The 18,192-nt window shown below is 44.9% G+C and overlaps 1 long non-coding RNA gene across 1 annotated transcript; it reads right to left on the bottom strand.

The window, feature by feature from the left end:
- Positions 1 to 1,501: 1,501 nt before the first annotated feature.
- Positions 1,502 to 5,762, bottom strand: LOC124665630. Its single transcript, XR_006990638.1, has 10 exons — positions 5,719 to 5,762; positions 5,478 to 5,586; positions 4,415 to 4,663; positions 4,203 to 4,293; positions 3,885 to 4,032; positions 3,509 to 3,697; positions 3,365 to 3,401; positions 3,192 to 3,253; positions 2,096 to 2,695; positions 1,502 to 1,701 (listed from the first exon to the last, which is right to left on the bottom strand). It is a non-coding gene; the product is annotated as an uncharacterized LOC124665630 (long non-coding RNA).
- Between the last annotated feature and the right edge of the window lie 12,430 nt (positions 5,763 to 18,192).

Genomic DNA, 18,192 nt, shown 5'->3' with positions numbered 1-18,192 from the left:
GCCGCTTGTAGCAGCGGACGGCCGTGCGGACTCCGAGGGGTAGGGGCAGCGTGGCTCCGCGATGGGCTTGTCGGCGTCGATGCAGACCTCGAGGAGGCGCATCTCACCGTCGTCCTAACTGCGGCCTTCTTGGCCACGAGGTGGCGCTGCGGCCGGCGCACGGCTTTGGCTGGGGAGCTGGGACGATCTGGCGCGTGGAGGATGGCGGGGTGGCTCAGTGGCGGAGGCTTCCAAGGCCGGCGGCCGGAGCTACGCGAGCAGCGAAGAGGTAGGGAGACGCGGCAACGGGAACGGGCTTGGAGCTGCGCAGCCGATGGTACACGGTGGTTGCATCGAGCTGATTTGGGGGAGGTTGGAGATTTTCTTTGTGGACTAGTACAAATGCCCGTGCGTTGCAACGGGTCTTCAAATTTCATTTTTCAGTGCACATATATAATTCATAACTCAATATAAAACTTTAAAATAAATCAGGGATATCATAATGTACTACCATGTGATAATACCGGACGCAATAAGAAACATTATTGTTATGCATCTGTTTGGTTTCAAGTTCTAGATCTTTTTGTTACTCTTTCGCGCTAAGTCCCACACATGTGTTCTGGGCCGTTAGGTATAACTAAAAGAATACTTATTTCCTGATTAGTCCAAACAACACTATGATATTCATAAATATTCGGAGACAACCCTTAATCGTAGCCTTCTGTATCAAACATATAAAAGGGGCTTTGCAAACATTCGGTAATGGCAGGTGTAAACTCCATCAACTGGCCAATGGTGCGGATGCTAATTTTTTTAGATAGCTATTCCTTGACCGCTCCAAAAGAGGATGACCATAACACATGCACATTTAGGTTGAGGCTGAGTGAAGATGCACGTCTAACATGCCAAATACATTGCAACCATATAATTTAAATTGTGTCTATGAGTTAAATTGTAGAGCTCATCCCATAATTTATCCTCTTCAAATTGTGACCGTCTATAAAGGCACCAAGAACGAATGTCCCTTTAATCATAAGTTAGTCATATTATTATTTTTTATATTTTTTATGATGCTACTAAGTCTCATGCAACAATTTTGAATAACCCTAGCATATCTTTCCTTTTATCAAACCAAGGAATCAAGAAACACACAATTGCCGGTGAAAAAAAGTGTACATTGACATAACCATAACAAAAATATGTGTGTAATATTATCCGAAATTACAATTAACACCCCAGTCACATGATGAGGCCCTTCTCGAGCAGCTCGAATCAAACATGTCACTCCTTGATAACCAAAAATACAATATTCAACACTTTACCAACCACTCACCCTCCATGTCACCACTATGACGGTAGCTCCACCGGCTACATGCAAGAAACATCACACTAATGTATACATCCAAAAACTTAACCAACTATTATAAAACTGAAATAATACAAATGAAATTTCAAAATATCCATGTTTATAAAACTGAAATAATACGAATGCAACTTCAAAATATCCCATGTATACCCTAACTTCTTGTTGATGTTGATCGATGTACTTATGAACACCAATCATATCATGGTTCAGCCGTTTTGCAAGCCATCCACGATATCCTCTTTTCTCTAATTTCAGCGCGTTGTCAGCAGTTGATGTATATATTTGTGTTCTTGATTAGTATCTCGATCACATATAACTGAACAGATCTAAAGTGTCAGATTAAGTTCCCCCTCAAGCTGCATGATAAAAGGCAGACACAGGTTCAGCGCGAGAAGACAAATAGCTTAACGGTTAACCCGCAACGAGGCTGACCATTGCTCTCCTATGGGTGTTTCCTTTAACAATGGAACATCAAAAGTGTTTCAGTTATTCTATAGGTTGAGCATAAAATGTGGAGATTTAATTCAGCCTTGGTACCTAGTATTTTTTTGTTTAGAAAACTTAGTTATAAATGTTATACTTGCAGATAGAAAGCTAAGATGTTCAAATCAAAGAATCAACATGCTAAAAATTGTAAAAGAGGATGTGCACAGGTGAATGAACTTCTGCTCATCACTTTCTGCTATGCTATAAGAGCTGGAATTGTGATATCTACTGAACTGTTCATACCCTGGATAACAAATAACTCACCATATCGCAGGCCCCCTACAATATTGGGGGACACATTTTTGCAGCCAGTTCCAACAAACACTACAATATCTATGGCTTGGACCCATAGACCTGAAATATCATATGAAAGTTTAAATTTAAATTAAGACAAGCTTAAGATTAATATTCAAGAATGGAAACGTTTCAAATCCCTATTATTGCATTCAAGAGCTATATTTGAAGTTCTGAGATTGGAAGATTTACTATTGTGTAATTGAAAGGATATAATGAGAAAATAAATCCAGGCCACACAAGAAACAGAGGCCAGGATATGTAGGAATAAAATAAACACTATCAAAAGCATTGACCTTGAGAACTTGTCAGTTATCGGTTATCAAAATGTACCGAAGACACCCTGTTCATGATATTATGAAATTAAGAAGTACGGGAACTACCCAAGTTATAGATGTACTAAACATTAGTGATATAGACCAAGGATTATATGTCGAGAAGAGGCCATAAGCAAGAAAACACAACATGGTCCCCTTTTCAACAAAGATTTGAGAGGCAGAGTAGGACCAGAATTTATGTAGTCGATCAGGCTGGAAATAAAAAGGCTCTCCTTCATATCATTACAGTGCCCTGTGAAAAGAGAATGAGAGTTAGTATTATACCAAGGTATTGTCCGTTCCCAATAATCATCACATATACCTATCATAAAAAAATTATGTAATAACAAATCCAATACCATTGGCTCTTTTGGAATCACACAGAGCCTGGCTTAACTACGTTTTAATAATGCTATTTTTAAAATGTTGTTCAGTTTGGCAGAAACATGGAAAATATGAGTGTTATTCATGAGTAAAAGAATATATGATTGGCAATAAAAGAAGATTAGAGATCTTAGATAGTATATTCACCATGAAATAATTCCACGATTATTTTTGTTGATGGTATTGATTCGCTGAACAATTTTAATGGGGTTAGCAATTGAAGACGTTTGGAGCAGTAGTGTCATCACAAGTTAAATCTGCAAAGAATTACCATGCACACATTTGATGCCTTCAAGCTTGACCGAGACACACGCTACAATTCTATACAGTAGTACTTTCAATAATGCCAGGTAAGCAGTCCTCACCTCACCAAGAGCGAGTTCCACGCTTTTTGTGCATGCAAAGTTGCTCCAACCAAGGCCTACATCTACATAGTACATGGATAGAAGTAGGGGAGTGTACCTCATTATCATTTCAAGTATATTATAAAAAATAGGTGTCTATTAAATATCTTAATCTTGGCATAAAGAACACTAACCTGTCTAGGAGCCATGGATGAACTTCCGACAGGAACGCTGCAATTAAAGTGAAGAGGCAGTAATAATACTCCAAGTATATGCTTTGACTTATTGAAACATTATCCAGCTTAACTATGATATACACTAAAATTAAAATGCATTACCAAACAGCAAGTTGTTATCACTGTAGAAACCTTCATAATTTGCCAAGGAAATCAAATCTCATGGATGGATCATGAATTTTGCCAACTCCTATGAAGTGGACATAATATTTTTAAATTTAAATTTAACGATCCAAGCCAACTCCTATGAAGTGGACATTTCCAATGGCTCTTGAACCAACACATTTGTACCTAGAACACAAATTCATGATACAATAAGTACACTATATGCCAATCTCATGGATGGATCATGAATACTTCAAACATGGCTGCAAATAAACATCGAGCACGCTTAAAAGAACTAAAGGGCAACTCATATGTAGAATAAGGTGTCCAAAGTTTAGAGGGGAAGATAGACATGAATGGGTGTGGTGCTGACCAGAGTCTCGAGGCCTCCATTGCCGCACATACAGCAGCTACTGCTGATGTGCTCGTTGAAGTCACCTTGACACCAGCACTCACGTCGAGACTCACTTGCCAAGGCGCCGACATTGGCACTGCTATGTTTGAAGTTTGAACCCAACAAACTAAGCAAAATGTAAAAATTGCCAATTACTCGGAGATTGTAGGTGCAGCATTTCATCATGCAGCTTATGTACCTAAGTGAAAAGCTAACATGAGGATGAAGAGCACATTGTATATAAAAAATAGTGGCTGCTGCATGCTGCTTGTGGTACGACACGCTGAAGAAAATCACCTGTAATCGCAGGTCCTCTCCGCCTTCCTCAACCCATCACAACACGGATGAATCCTTCTGGAGTCTTCCCAACCAAGAGAGGGAGCAGATTCTGCAATAGGACAAGTCAGAAGGGGAGGGAGATAGAGCGGGGGGAGGTGGTGCCCCTCCGCTACCGGTCTGCCGCCGCGTGCATGCCATAGTCTACGAGCCCTCCCCGTGACTAAACTCACCAGAGTGACAACTTGCGCTGAATCCGGAGGTGGTTCCCCATTCTTCTAGTCTTCTTCACGCACCTCCACTACTGCTGCTCTCCTTCCACCTGCTCGTCATTGCTGCTGAGCTCCTCCACAGCCTCCCCGATCCAGCGCCGTCCGTCTCACTTCTCCTCCGACCACCACCGCCGCCTGCCCCCTATCTGTCCGTGGCTCGGCTCACCGGTAAGAGACGAGCGTTGGCGTAGGCTGCATGTCTGCACGCCGCTGAAATTAGGAATAGTGGGGAAGTAAGTTAATCTGCAATGGACCACTCCAACCTATACTTGGATAGTATTATATGAACCTTTGATGTCTTATCACAAGTATTATGCTTGGAAGAAACTACAGAGGAACCTATGACCATGATGGGCACTAAATCGCAGGTTTGCAAAACATTAATGTTATATATCCTGATTAGAAGGTTGATAATCATGTCGCCATATATAAATATCATGATGATAACATAAATTGTAAAAGAAAATTGCATTCTCAAACATTCTCCAGTTCCAGAGAAGCTCACTTATCTTCAACTTGTTTCTGAGGAATGTATGTCATGAATAAATGATTGCTGCGGTATTGAAGTTTGTATTCATTATTCATCTTGGATAACATAAATGTGAAATTAAAGGGCACTACAATTCAATGGAGAGATCTACTAAAATATCGGAAAACCCAAGTTAGTTTGTGTCATGTATAATTTTGTTGATGATGATAGAGTTATCCAACTTTTAAAGTTAATGTCACATTTAGCATACGTAAGTTGACCGGAGGCTTTGAAATTTTTGACATTCTAAGCTTTACCTGAATGTGTGGTAAAGAAAGTAAGTAATTGAGACACTCTTATATGTTCAGAAAACCAAATGTATTACTTGATAACATGTAATCCTGCACCGCATCTGTTATAGGGATGGCAATAGCCAAACAATCTCTTGTAGTACACAAGGTATGAGGTTGGTGTTAGAGAAGCTAAGATCATTCGTTAATCACTAAAGATACAAATGGTTGATTTGTCTTCACCAAAGAGAACTTGAGACCATACCTCAATTGGAAGACCAAGCTCTGAACCTAGATCACACATTATGGCAACCCCAGTTTGGACCACCTCTCCAAACATAAATGTTCACCACTGCAGCCTTTGATTTGGATTCCTGGCACCAGTTTTTTTAGACGAAGGGATAAAGATGGGTAAGGATTTGAATGTACACAGTATCAAAATGATATTCAGAACAGAGAAAACAAATATGCAGAAATAGTGAGCCGTAGGATTCCAAGTTTGTTACATCCAAAACCAATCTAGCATATTGCAAAACCTCCTCCTCTTTGGGAGTTCCACTGTACCCTTCATAATATCCTAGCTCTGCGGCATATCCCGAATCTCGAACAAGGAAATAAGATTGATCTGTTATCATCTTAATTAACTTTTAGAACTTATCTAAAAGACTTGGAAGAAAGTTAAGTTTACTGTGTCAGCAGATATGACACTCGCACCACCACCTGCAATCAGTGTCCAAATGCGACCTTTCAAGTTCAGAGCATTAAATTTTAGTGATGCACCTGTCTAAAATAATGACAAATGTTGTATTACATGTATCTACCTTCAGTACTAACTGAAGCAATGGCATATTATGTCTGTATAAATGAACTTAAGACACAATGTGGACTCTAATAATATCCATAGGAAGCTGACTTTAGAAGAAAAAACGAAAAGAACAAAACATGTGTATACCTTCTCATCCAGTTCATGGATATAACCTTTTTGAAAGAGGCTCATGACTCTTCCGAAAGGCAGCGGGAACTCAAGGTTACTCCACCTGTAAATTGGAACCATGTCCTCGTTGCAGCCACGTGTATGAGAAACATACCAGATATAAATGTCAGTTTGAACAATATACGAAAGTCAATATACGAAAGTCAGTAGTAGCAAGAGCAAGGAAGTCAAATGAGATATATTACAGCATTGCTCCAAGCAGCTACAGATTACCGTTTAACAGAGAGAAGTTTCCATTAAGAAATTCCCCCGATGCTTTTCTTTACATAATTAACACACAACTGTATAACTATTAAAATATTACATACTGACATTTCATCGCGCATTTATTTAAAGCTACAATTTCCAAATTCCATGGGGTTATGTATTTCCTTTTTCAACAAGGAACTTGGATTTTGTATGGTGATCAAACCAATCTACAGGGTATACACCTATACTGATGTATTAAAGATACACCAATCGATGCGTATTTTTTCTTGACCATAACAGGCTAAATTAATCTAGGATGCAAGAGCTCAAGTGTTCGGTGTCTAGATGGAAACACCCAACTTTCCTTAACAGATCATAAGCGGCAGCAAATACCTCAAATACAAAGGGTGAAAAGAGCACTGAACCATGGCATTAATCAATTCCGTCATAGCTTATGGTTTCATCAACACATTGGTAGCTTTAATACTGTAATAACTATTGTATGCTTATATTGTAGTAAAATTAGGGTTATACCTATGATTGAATTAAAAAAATCCACGTCCCTGGTCGCTAATCCTGCTCATGTCCATGGTAGCCCATGTGCAACTCCTCTCTTGGTCTCTGGTTCGCCCTCGTACTCAAATCGCCAGTCACGAGATCTACAGGGATGCGAGATAGATAGTGGTTGTCCTAGATAAGATTTGGATCAATATACAAATACTCTAGTTAATTTAGAATGTCCTTTTATTTGTTATCCTTCTCCAAGAAAGCGATGCATAAGTTAGCAAACTCAACTAAAATCATCAAAAGATAATAGCGCAGCCTCATTTGAAACTAACAGGCTCTATTTATTTATTTATTTATTCTCTGTACATGATGCTTTGATGATTTAAATAGAGTGTGCCTCATTTTATGTATGATACCTCAGGTTGGATTACGCTACAAAATATCCAAGATCGCGGAATACAACCTAAGTTAGGTATAAATAAAACATAAAATTGGTAAATTAATTCTATCAAGAGGTCTTACAACACCCTCTAGACCACACAGGAAGGCTGGGATTTGTATATAATCTTCATAGATATCTTGAGGTAAATTAATAGTAGGTACATAAAGATGCAACTGAGAATAGATTAAGAGATTTAAACCTTCATAGATATCTTGAGACTGCAAGAGTGATCCACCTATTCAAAATTTAAACAAGTTATGATCAGGGACTAAGGATTAAAAAAAGTATTGTCAAGTTCATTAAACTAATTGGAGTAGAAGGAAGACAAATCTGTATAAGTTTCTACCATATCAGCATATCGGCATGGCTATGAAGTTACGGGAAAACATCTTACACTTTGTTCCTCGGCATGATAATGAGAATGATTACATGAACCGAAAGTAAAGATCAAACACTTACGGTAGCTGAATGTACGGATGACATAGCCCTACCGATCTGCCTTGCAAAGGTTCACGGACATCGAATCATCCGCCTATGAATTCGGTCATGAGCGTAGACATGAAAAATTAGACATGGACACTATTTGAATGCGGAACATATAAAACACAATAGAATGAACTCGGAGCGACGGATCTAGTCTACATGTGATGCCCGCCGTCGACGGCCTTGGCGAGCCCCCAAGTGAGCGAGTCCCGTCCCCGCCACGAGGCGAATCCGCGGCGGCTCCGCCCCCTTTCGTCCGTCCCCAACCAATTGGTGGTGGTGATGCGGAGCGTGGCAAAGTAGTCGCGGGCGGTGGCGGCCTTGGCGAGCGCACGGGGAGCAGCTCCCTCCCGCCGCCCGGCCGCACACCCACCGGAAGTTTGGGAGGCGGACAATGGCACGGATGGGGAGGCGGGCGATGGCCGTGATGACGCCCTCCGGGCGACGACCTCCGAGATGCGAGGCGGGAGTCGAGAGAGGAGACTTGGGAGAGGAAGTCGGAGGACGCGGCGGCGGCCTTCATCGGCGCAGGCGCGAGAGGGAGGGCAGAGAGGGAGAGCGGCAGGGAGGCCGCTACCGGTGTGGGTCGAGAAGAGAGGAGGGAGAGATCGCTAGGTTTTCCCCGGGTTGGTTTCGCAGGCAGATAAAAAAAACGAATGGAAGAAAACCAGTGGGACGCGACGAGGACGACCAAACGGAGCGAACGACTAAGGACGACCAAAACGTATTGTGATGGCAGAATAAGAAACCACTTTAGTCTTTTTATAAGTATAAGTAGTAGAGAAGATGGAGATGAGAACGTGGGTGGGTCCCATCTCAGCGAGTCAGCTCGGTTCCGTGTCGATCGCTGCATCCTTGTTTGCCACCCACTGGGACACGTGTCGATAGCTGCATCAAGAGGAAGCGAGCGACGGGATCGTCCGGGGGATACGTAGTGTTTTTCCTAATAATAAAGGTGCTAAGGTTTCTGCTAAAATTTTCGTCCAACTTTTCTTTGGACGATTTTACCCTCCCACCAAAACACATAATACATCAAACTGCCATGATACCGATTCGTTCTTTCTATTTCTTTCCTCCCGAGCGATTTCCTTTACTTCGCACCTTCCTCCACACGCCAAGCGCAACATAGGATGGAGCCTGCGGCCCATACACTGGTTGGCCCGGGCTAGACAGAGGCCAGGATTTCTCGGTCCGATGGATGGTGCCATGGTGGGAAGAATCTCCGTTGGTTGTATGCCTGGCACTGCTAATAGTCCCACCTCGCTCCATTGTAACAAGTTCGGCCAGTTTAAATACCTTAACTTTCCTGGAATCAAACAAGCCGCTTCAATAAGATTGGATTAGAAAAGAAAATGCGGCATAAAAGAGGAAAACCAATCTGATGGATTGGGGAGGACGAATTTGGGAAAAGAGGAAACCAACGGAGATGTTTCAATCTAAGCGGGATCTTGACGGATCAAGATCGAGGGATGTAGAAGGCGGATTCGGTAGGGAATCGAGGCCTACCCATCTGATTTCGCTCCTCGCCGTTGCATGAATCGAGCCACCTCTTGCTTCCTCCACCCGACCAGAGAGAGAGAGTTTCAGGCCCCCGAGCAGATCGAGAGACGGGACTTCGCTGAATTAATTGAGCAGGGGAGCTGGAGCTCGGCCATGGCCATGGTGGGGCCCTGTTTGAGGACGATGGGCGAGCAGGAGGCGGTGCAGGTGAGAAGGAATTGGCTTTAGGAGACGAGAGCGGTGGATATTTTTAGGACAGTTCTAGTAATCCTCCGGAGGATATTTGCTTCCCAGCCTCCTAGTCCAGAGCATGACACGTGTCCACTTTTTTTTTGTCAAAATCCCACTTTTGCTTCATTGAAGCACAAATAGCCCCTAATGAAGCAAAACGGTTTGACTCGAACCAAATAGAAAAGGACCTGCTGGACGTGGACCTCGCCGGAGACCTCGCCGGAGACTCGCCGGAGACCTCGCCGGAGACTTGCCGGAGAAATTGAAGCACAAAAAATGTAGTAAAGAAGCAGAGCCACAAAATATTTGCAGCACCGCCGTTAAACATTTGCAGCACCTCCCCCGACCTCGTCGGAGCCCTCATCGGAGACTCGCCGGAGACATTGAAGCACAAAAAATGTAATAAAGAAGCAGAGCCGCAGAAATATTTGTTGCACCGCTGTTGAACATTTGCAGCAAATCCCCCGATCTCGCCGGATACCTCGCAAGAGACATTGAAGCACAAAAAATGTAGTAAAAGAAGCAGAGCCACAGAGTATTTGTAGCACTGCTGTTGAACATTGGCAGCACCTCCGCGGACCTCGCCGGAGACTCGTCGGAGACACTGAAGCATAAAAAATGTAGTAAAGATGCAGATCCACAAAACGTTTGCAGCACCGCCGTTAAACATATGCAGCACCTCCCCTAACCTCGTCGGAGACTTGCCGGAGAAACGAATTTGTCATGCTGCAATGCAGCCCAAATTTCTTAGTAATGAAGCTAAAAAAATGTAGTAATGCAGGAGTTCACCGACGATGGGACATCATCCAGGCGTCTGTGAACTATGTCGTGATGGTACCCATGGAAGGAGTTCACCGACGCCTGGATGATGTCCCATCGCGTCGACATTGCCTTTTGGCTCCTCTTCATTTTCACTTTGTTGTAGTCGCTCTTGATGAGCTTGCGCTCATCGAACTCGGCATTGATCCTCGCCCAATACTTCCCGTACTTTTGGTTGGCGCCGATGATGGAGTCATGGCTCACCGTCGCCAACGACTCGCACAGACATTGATCCTCCAGAGGCGTCCACTCGGGGCCTCGTGTGCTTAACGCCTTCTTCTTCTTTTTCTTCTTCGTCCTCACGCCATCCGCGTCTACCTCCACGAGCTCATCGTCATCGGCACTCTCCTCGTCCTGTTCCTCGCCGCCCTCGCCGCCCTCTTCGTCCTCGTCGTCGTCCTCCACCCCCTCCTCTTCCTCGTCCTCCTCGTCCTCACCCCGTCCTCTTCCTCAGCACCGGCGCCGTCGAATTCGAGCGGCCCCCTGCGGCCGCGATGAAAGAGTCGCCGTCCGGACCGGGTCCTGGCTCGCGCTGCTCGTACGCCGGGGAGTAGAGGTTGTTGGGGTTGAAGCCGCCATGCGGCAGCGCATCCTGGTAGTGGGGCGACAAGTTAGGCGTCACGCACCCAGGAGTGGCGGAGGGGCCGTCGTTGTAGAAGGCGGATATCGAAGGAGAGATCACTCCCGGAACATAGGACGGCGCAGACGTACTCCATGGGCTCGCGTTGCTGGCGGCGATACACCCGGCCATTATGTGCTGGTGCTGGCGCGCCGCCAGAGCCTTCTTCTCCTGCTCCGCCGCCCTCCGTCCTTTCCGCTCCGTCGTCACCATCTTCCGGCGCAGACAATCTTGCTGCCATTGATCATCGGTCCATCCTTCCGGTTTCTTCTTCGGAGGCGGCGCCTTCCGCGGCTTCTCGAACGGCGCTTTCGCCCTTTCGTCCCATTGCCCGGCGGCTTCTTGGCCGCTTTCTTGGCCATCTTTTTGGGAGCTGTCGGTGGCGCCACGGAATGGGAGATGGTAGCGACGGCGGGTGGACGGCGGGAGGGAGAAACAAATTGACGGGATAGGAGAAATGAATCGGCGACGGGATATGTGTTGGAAGACCAGAAATTCGCGGCGAGATAGGCAGGATTTGACAGGAGTGGGAGACGAATGGGGCGGGTCAGTGACCTGGCGGGTCGACCCACCCCATTCCGATCCTGATTGCTAACCGCATGCAAACGTCTAAGCAGACTCCGACATGAATAACACCTGCTATTGTAAGTAGTCCTAGGACTAAGCAGGCCCAGCCCATAGGCTGGTCATACAGTGCGCCTGCACTGGGCCCTCAGGATGCAGGGGCCCATCACGTGTAGTATCTTTAGACCTAATAGTCAGTAATTTTTTTCCAGAAGGAAACTAAAAGGTCCAACTTGGAAGGAACCTACCTACTGCAAGCACCGCTCGAGAATAGACTTATAGACCAATTCGCTGATGGTCAGTTCATTGATGCCTCGACTCCTCTTTCCCTCCCAATCCTTAGAAAAACGCTGCCCACTCCAATGTCGCGAGTATCCATTGATGAAGACCAAAAGCGCAATACCTTCATTCCCCAAGCAACGTTTCCTCCAAAATTTATGTAGTTCTATTGGTCTACATCAGACCATCAAACATATTTTGGGGAGGCTTAAGAGAAAGCGAAGCAGGAAAGGACCATTCGTCGGCGGCCAAATTCCCTGGAGCTCTTCTTGTTCTTGCCGTGGAACCAGCAACCATTATCCAAATCGGGGCATGCCCAGGTGATTTTACTCAAGAAGCCTATGAACTGAAGTTAGGGAGGGGGGACGTGAAATTGCCAATAAAAAATGAAGGCAAACATTGATAAGGCCTTCAGACTGCGAGACCGGCTTTTGTGAACATGGGGGCATGTGAACCCACTTTTTGAAAAGTTTCATTTGTGATGTCAAAACATGTTTCAAAAATCGAAACACAAAATGATTTCCCAGATGATCTTAAATATGTGCCCTGGGCATGAGTTTCGTGACGAAAAAATATTTTATTTTGTCTCGGCAAAAAAGTGACATTTTGCAGGTCTATATAGCATTATATATGTGACGTATTTTGTCTTTTTTAAATTCTGAAATAAAAAAGCGGTTTCTCCGCGAAAACTTTCCACGCACACATGAAACATGCGTACGTACCCGGATATTTTTATTTCAAAAATTTTCACATTTCAAAAATGCATTTCCAACTAGGATTCACGTGCACCTAGGTTCAAACCGGACTTTTCCTTCAGACTGCACATTACTCTATTGATCAAAGGTCCAACTCACGACTGACCGGTCGGAGATGCTACCTGAAGCGGTGGCTGCGACAAAGAGCAATCCTACAACCTGTAAAGAAATAATAAATATATTTCATACCCAGTCTCCTAATGAACAGACATATACGTCGGCGTTCTTGTAAATGATGGCCAGATAGTAATGCATACAGATTAGCGAGGCAAGTGGAGAACTGTGCATACAACTGGTACCAGACCCTTTTTTTTCGAGAGCACGCCGAAACACGTGTCTTATCTTTATAGAAGAAGAAGCAACACAATTACAAGAAAGCACACGAGTGCTAAGACACACACACACCACCTTCCTCCGCCTAGGCCTACTCTCTCGCTATACCTAGCCTCCCTCCTCTCTTGGCCCTCTCCCAGATGTGGAACTCATCTCTAATCTGCACTAACATCTGGTCCACCGTTTTCTGCTCCCTCTCATTCCCAAAAGCCCTCGCGTTCCTTTGCTTCCATATCGTCCACATCGTGCTGATTACCATGGAGTCAAAACGCTTCCTGTCGATCCTCCGCACTCGCTTGCGGGCCTCCGTCCACCAGCGCTGAAGGTTCCCCGTGAACCCAGGATCTGCAATCCGTAGGTTCGCACTCCTTATGACCCTGCACCACACCTGTCTCGCATATGGGCATAGGGTAAAGATATGATCGACGTTATCTTCCTCTTGTAGACATGTGTAACACGTATCCCGGTGCTCCTGGAGTCCATGCCTCGCTCGCCTATCCGAGGTCCACAGCCTGTATCTGAGGGTCAGCCATGCAAACACCTTGCACTTCATGGGGGAGAAAGAGCCCCACACCGGCTCACTCATGCTCCAACGAATGCCTCCCTTACACAACATCTTATAAGTGCCATTCGCCGTATAGCTTCCCGATTCCACCCCTTTCCAAGAGATTCTATCGGGCCTCGTGTCGTCCCTCTCCACCTCTTCGATAGCCTCCCACAGGCGCAGACATTGCATCCAGAGCTCAGCGGCCATCTCTCCTTGAATATCATCTATCCATCCATCCTCATGCAGTGCCTCCGCCACCCGTCGGTTATTCCTCCTCCGGGTAGAAACCCTGGCAAAAACCTCCGGAGCTAGCTCCTCAGCAGTGTATCCGCCGATCCATCTGTCCGTCCAAAAGTAAATCAGACGCCCATCTCCCACAGTAAACTGCGCCAGACTCTGAAAAACTCCTGCAGCTTCTGGGTCCTTCAGCCCCGGTAGGCCTTGCCATGGCCTCTCAGGTCCCGTACGTCTGAGCCAGTGCCATCTCACTCTAAGGGTGAGGCCTTGTAGCCTGAGGTCCTTGACCCCCAGTCCTCCCAGCTCCTTCGGTTTACATATGCTCCTCCATGCCACTAGGCACTGCCCTCCCTGAACTTCATCCTTGTCGGCCCAGAAAAAAGCCCTCATCCACTTGTTTATCTCCTCAAGCATCCAGACAGGGGCCTCTACGACCACCATTTGGTGCACAGCTCTCGCCGCCACCACTGAGTTTATCAGAACCAGTCTCCCCTCTCTACTAATAAGCCCCCTCTGCCACCCCGGGACACTTTTGACGACCTGGTCCAGCAGCGGTTGCCATTCCGCCTTAGTGAGGGGGCGGAGTGCCAGCTGAAGTCCCACATATCTGATCGGGAACGCCGCCAACTCACATCCCAGGATCATAGCCGTCCTCTCCTCCTCCTCTTGTGTTCCACGAATCAGCGTGGCAGTAGTCTTACGAAAGTTCACATGGAGCCCTGACGCCTCTCCAAAGAGACTCAAAATGTGTTTCGTGGCCCATAACTCCCAGTAGCTTGGCTTGAGGAAAAGCACAACGTCATCAGCATACACTGAAATCCTATGCATGGGTGAAATGGAGGCCAAATCTCCAAACAAGCCATCCTCCACGGCCTTGATTACCATTACGGTCAGGGCCTCCATTGCCGCCACAAAAAGCATGGGAGAGGTGGGGTCCCCTTGTCTCAAGCCCCTGCCATGATATATGCGGCCTCCCGGCACTCCATTCACCATTACCCTTGTGTTGGAAGTATAGAGCAGCAGCGCTACCCACTTCAGGTATCTCTCTCCAAAGCCCATTCTCCTCAGCACCTCAAAGAGGAAACTCCAAGAAATAGAGTCGAAAGCGCGCGCAATGTCAAGCTTTAGGAGCACCCCGGTGTGCCTCCTCGTGTTAATTTTTCTGGCCACTTGCCTCAATAGCACAAAGTTATCATGCAAACTCCGGCGCTTGATGAACGCAGATTGATTCATGCTCACAATCTCTCCCAATCTAGGGCGGAGTCTATTTGCAATGATCTTCGAGAAGAGTTTTGCAAAACTGTGCACTAGGCTGATGGGCCTATAGTCTTTGATCTCCAAAGCCTCCGGCTTCTTAGGTATCAAGGTGATCAACGCTCGATTTAGCCTGGCAAAGCCTCTCCCATCACCCACTCCAAGTTTCATTATACAGGCAAGAATGTCATGCTTAATGATTGGCCAAGCCCTCTGGTAGAAGGCGCCAGTGAAACCATCCGGTCCTGGCGCCCTATCACTCGGCATCTGATGCGTGCAGTTAACACACGTCCGTTGGGAACCCCAAGAGGAAGGTGTGATGCATACAGTAGCAAGTTTTCCCTCAGTAAAAAACCAAGGTTTATCGAACCAGTAGGAGTCAAGGAACACGTGAAGGTCGTTGGTGACGGAGTGTAGTGCGGCGCAACACCAGGGATTTCGGCGCCAACGTGGAACCTGCACAACACAATCAAAGTACTTTGCCCCAACGTAACAGTGAGGTTGTCAATCTCACCGGCTTGCTGTAAACAAAGGATTAATTGTATAGTGTGGATGATGATGTTTGTTTGCGAAGAACAGTAAAGAACAAGTATTGAAGTAGATTGTATTTCAGATGTAAAGAATGGACCGGGGTCCACAGTTCACTAGTGGTGTCTCTCCCATAAGATAAATAGCATGTTGGGTGAACAAATTACAGTTGGGCAATTGACAAATAAAGAAGGCATAACAATGCACATACATATATCATGATGAGTACTATGAGATTTAATCGGGGCATTACGACAAAGTACATAGACCGCTATCCAACATGCATCTATGCCTAAAAAGTCCACTTTCAGAGTTATCATCCGAACCCCTTCCAGTATTAAGTTGCAAACAATGAGACAATTGCATTAAGTATGGTGCGTAATGTAATCAACACAAATATCCTTAGACAAAGCATCGATGTTTTATCCCTAGTGGCAACAACACATCCACAACCTTAGAACTTTCGTCACATCGTCCCAGATTCAATAGAGGCATGAACCCACTATCGAGCATAAATACTCCCTCTTGGAGTTACAAGTATCAACTTGGACAGAGCCTCTACTAGCAACGGAGAGCATGCAAGAACATAAACAACATATATGATAGATTGATAATCAACTTGACATAGTATTCAATATTCATCGGATCCCAACAAACACAACATGTAGCATTACAAATAGATGATCTTGATCATGATAGGCAGCTCACAAGATCTAACATGATAGCACAATGAGGAGAAGACAACCATCTAGCTACTGCTATGGACCCATAGTCCAGGGATGAACTACTCACACATCGATCCGGAGGCGATCATGGCGATGAAGAGCCCTCCGGGAGATGATTCCCCTCTCCGGTAGGGTGCCGGAGGCGATCTCCTGAATCCCCCGAGATGGGATTGGCGGCGGCGGCGTCTCTGGAAGGTTTTCCGTATCGTGGCTCTCGGTACTGGGGGTTTCGCGACGAAGGCTTTGAGTAGGCGGAAGGGCGGAGTCGGAGGGCTGACAGGGGCCCCACACGCTAGGGCGGCGCGGGCCCCCCTTAGGCCGCGCGGCCCTAGTGTGGCGGCGCCTCGTCGCCCCACTTCGTGATCCTTTCGGTCTTCTGGAAGCTTCGTGGGAAAGTAAGACCACAGGCGTTGATTTCGTCCAATTCCGAGAATATTTCCTTTGTAGGATTTACGAAACCAAAAACAGCGAGAAAACATCAATCGGCTCTTCGACATCTCGTCAATAGGTTAGTGCCGGAAAATGCATAATAATGACATATAATGTGTATAAAACATGTGAGTATCATCATAAAAGTAGCATGGAACATAAGAAATTATAGATACGTTTGAGACGTATCAAGCATCCCCAAGCTTAGTTCCTACTCGCCCTCAAGTAGGTAAACGATAACAAAGATAATTTCTGAAGTGACATGCTATCATAATCTTGATCAATACAATTGTAAAGCATATGAGATGAATGCAGCGATTCGAAGCAATGATGAAGACAATGAGTAAACAAATGAATCATATAGCAAAGACTTTTCATGAATAATACTTTCAAGACAAGCATCAATAAGACTTGCATAAGAGTTACTCATAAAGCAATAAATTCTTAGTAGAAAGCTTTTAAACAACACAAAGGAAGATATAAGTTTCAGCAGTTGCTTTCAACTTCAACATGTATATCTCATGGATAATTGTCAACACAAAGTAATATAACAAGTGCAATAGGTAAACATGTAAGAATCAATGCACACAGTTTACACAAGTGTTTGCTTCTAAGATAGAAAGAATAGGTAAACTGACTCAACAATAAAGTAGAAGAATGGCCCTTCGCGAGAGGAAGCATTGATTACTATTTTTGTGCTAGAGCTTTTCATTTTGAAAACATAGAAACAATTTTGTCAACGGTAGTAATAAGTCATATGTGTTATGTATAAGACATCCTATAAGTTGCAAGCCTCATGCATAGTATACCAATAGTGCTCGCACCTTGTCCTAATTAGCTTGGATTAACATGGATTATCATTGCATAACATATGTTTCAACCAAGTGTCACAAAGGGGTACCTCTATGCCGCCTTGTACGGAGGTCTAAGGAGAAAGCTCGCATTGGATTTCTCGCTTTTGATTATTCTCAACTTAGACATCCACACCGGGACAACATAGACAACGAGATAATGGACTCCTCTTTAATGCATAAGCATTTAACAACGAGATAATATTCTCATAAGAGATTGAGGATTGATTGTCCAAACTGAAACTTCCACCATGGATCATGGCTTTAGTTAGCGGCCCAATGTTCTTCTCTAACAATATGCATACTCAAACCATTTGATCATGAAAATCGCCCTTACTTGAGACAAGACGAACATGCATAGCAACTCACATGATATTCAACAAAGGTAAAAGTTGATGGCGTCCCCAGAAACATGGTTACCGCTCAACAAGCAACTTATTAAGAAATAAGATACATAAGTACATATTCTTCACCACAATAGTTTTTAAGGCTATTTTCCCATGAGCTATATATTGCAAAGGCAAAGAATAGAATTTTTAAAGGTAGCACTCAAGTAATGTACTTTGGAATGGCAGAGAAATACCATGTAGTAGGTAGGTATGGTGGACACAAATGGCATAGTTTTTGGCTCAAGGATTTGGATGCACGAGAAGTAATCCCTCTCAATACAAGGCTAGGCTAGCAAGGTTGTTTG

The sequence above is a fragment of the Lolium rigidum genome, chromosome 6, assembly GCF_022539505.1.
Source record: "Lolium rigidum isolate FL_2022 chromosome 6, APGP_CSIRO_Lrig_0.1, whole genome shotgun sequence".
NCBI classification, from domain to species: Eukaryota; Viridiplantae; Streptophyta; class Magnoliopsida; order Poales; family Poaceae; genus Lolium; species Lolium rigidum.
The sequence above is the reverse complement of the archived record's forward strand: the minus strand, read 5'-3'. Positions and strand labels throughout refer to the sequence as shown.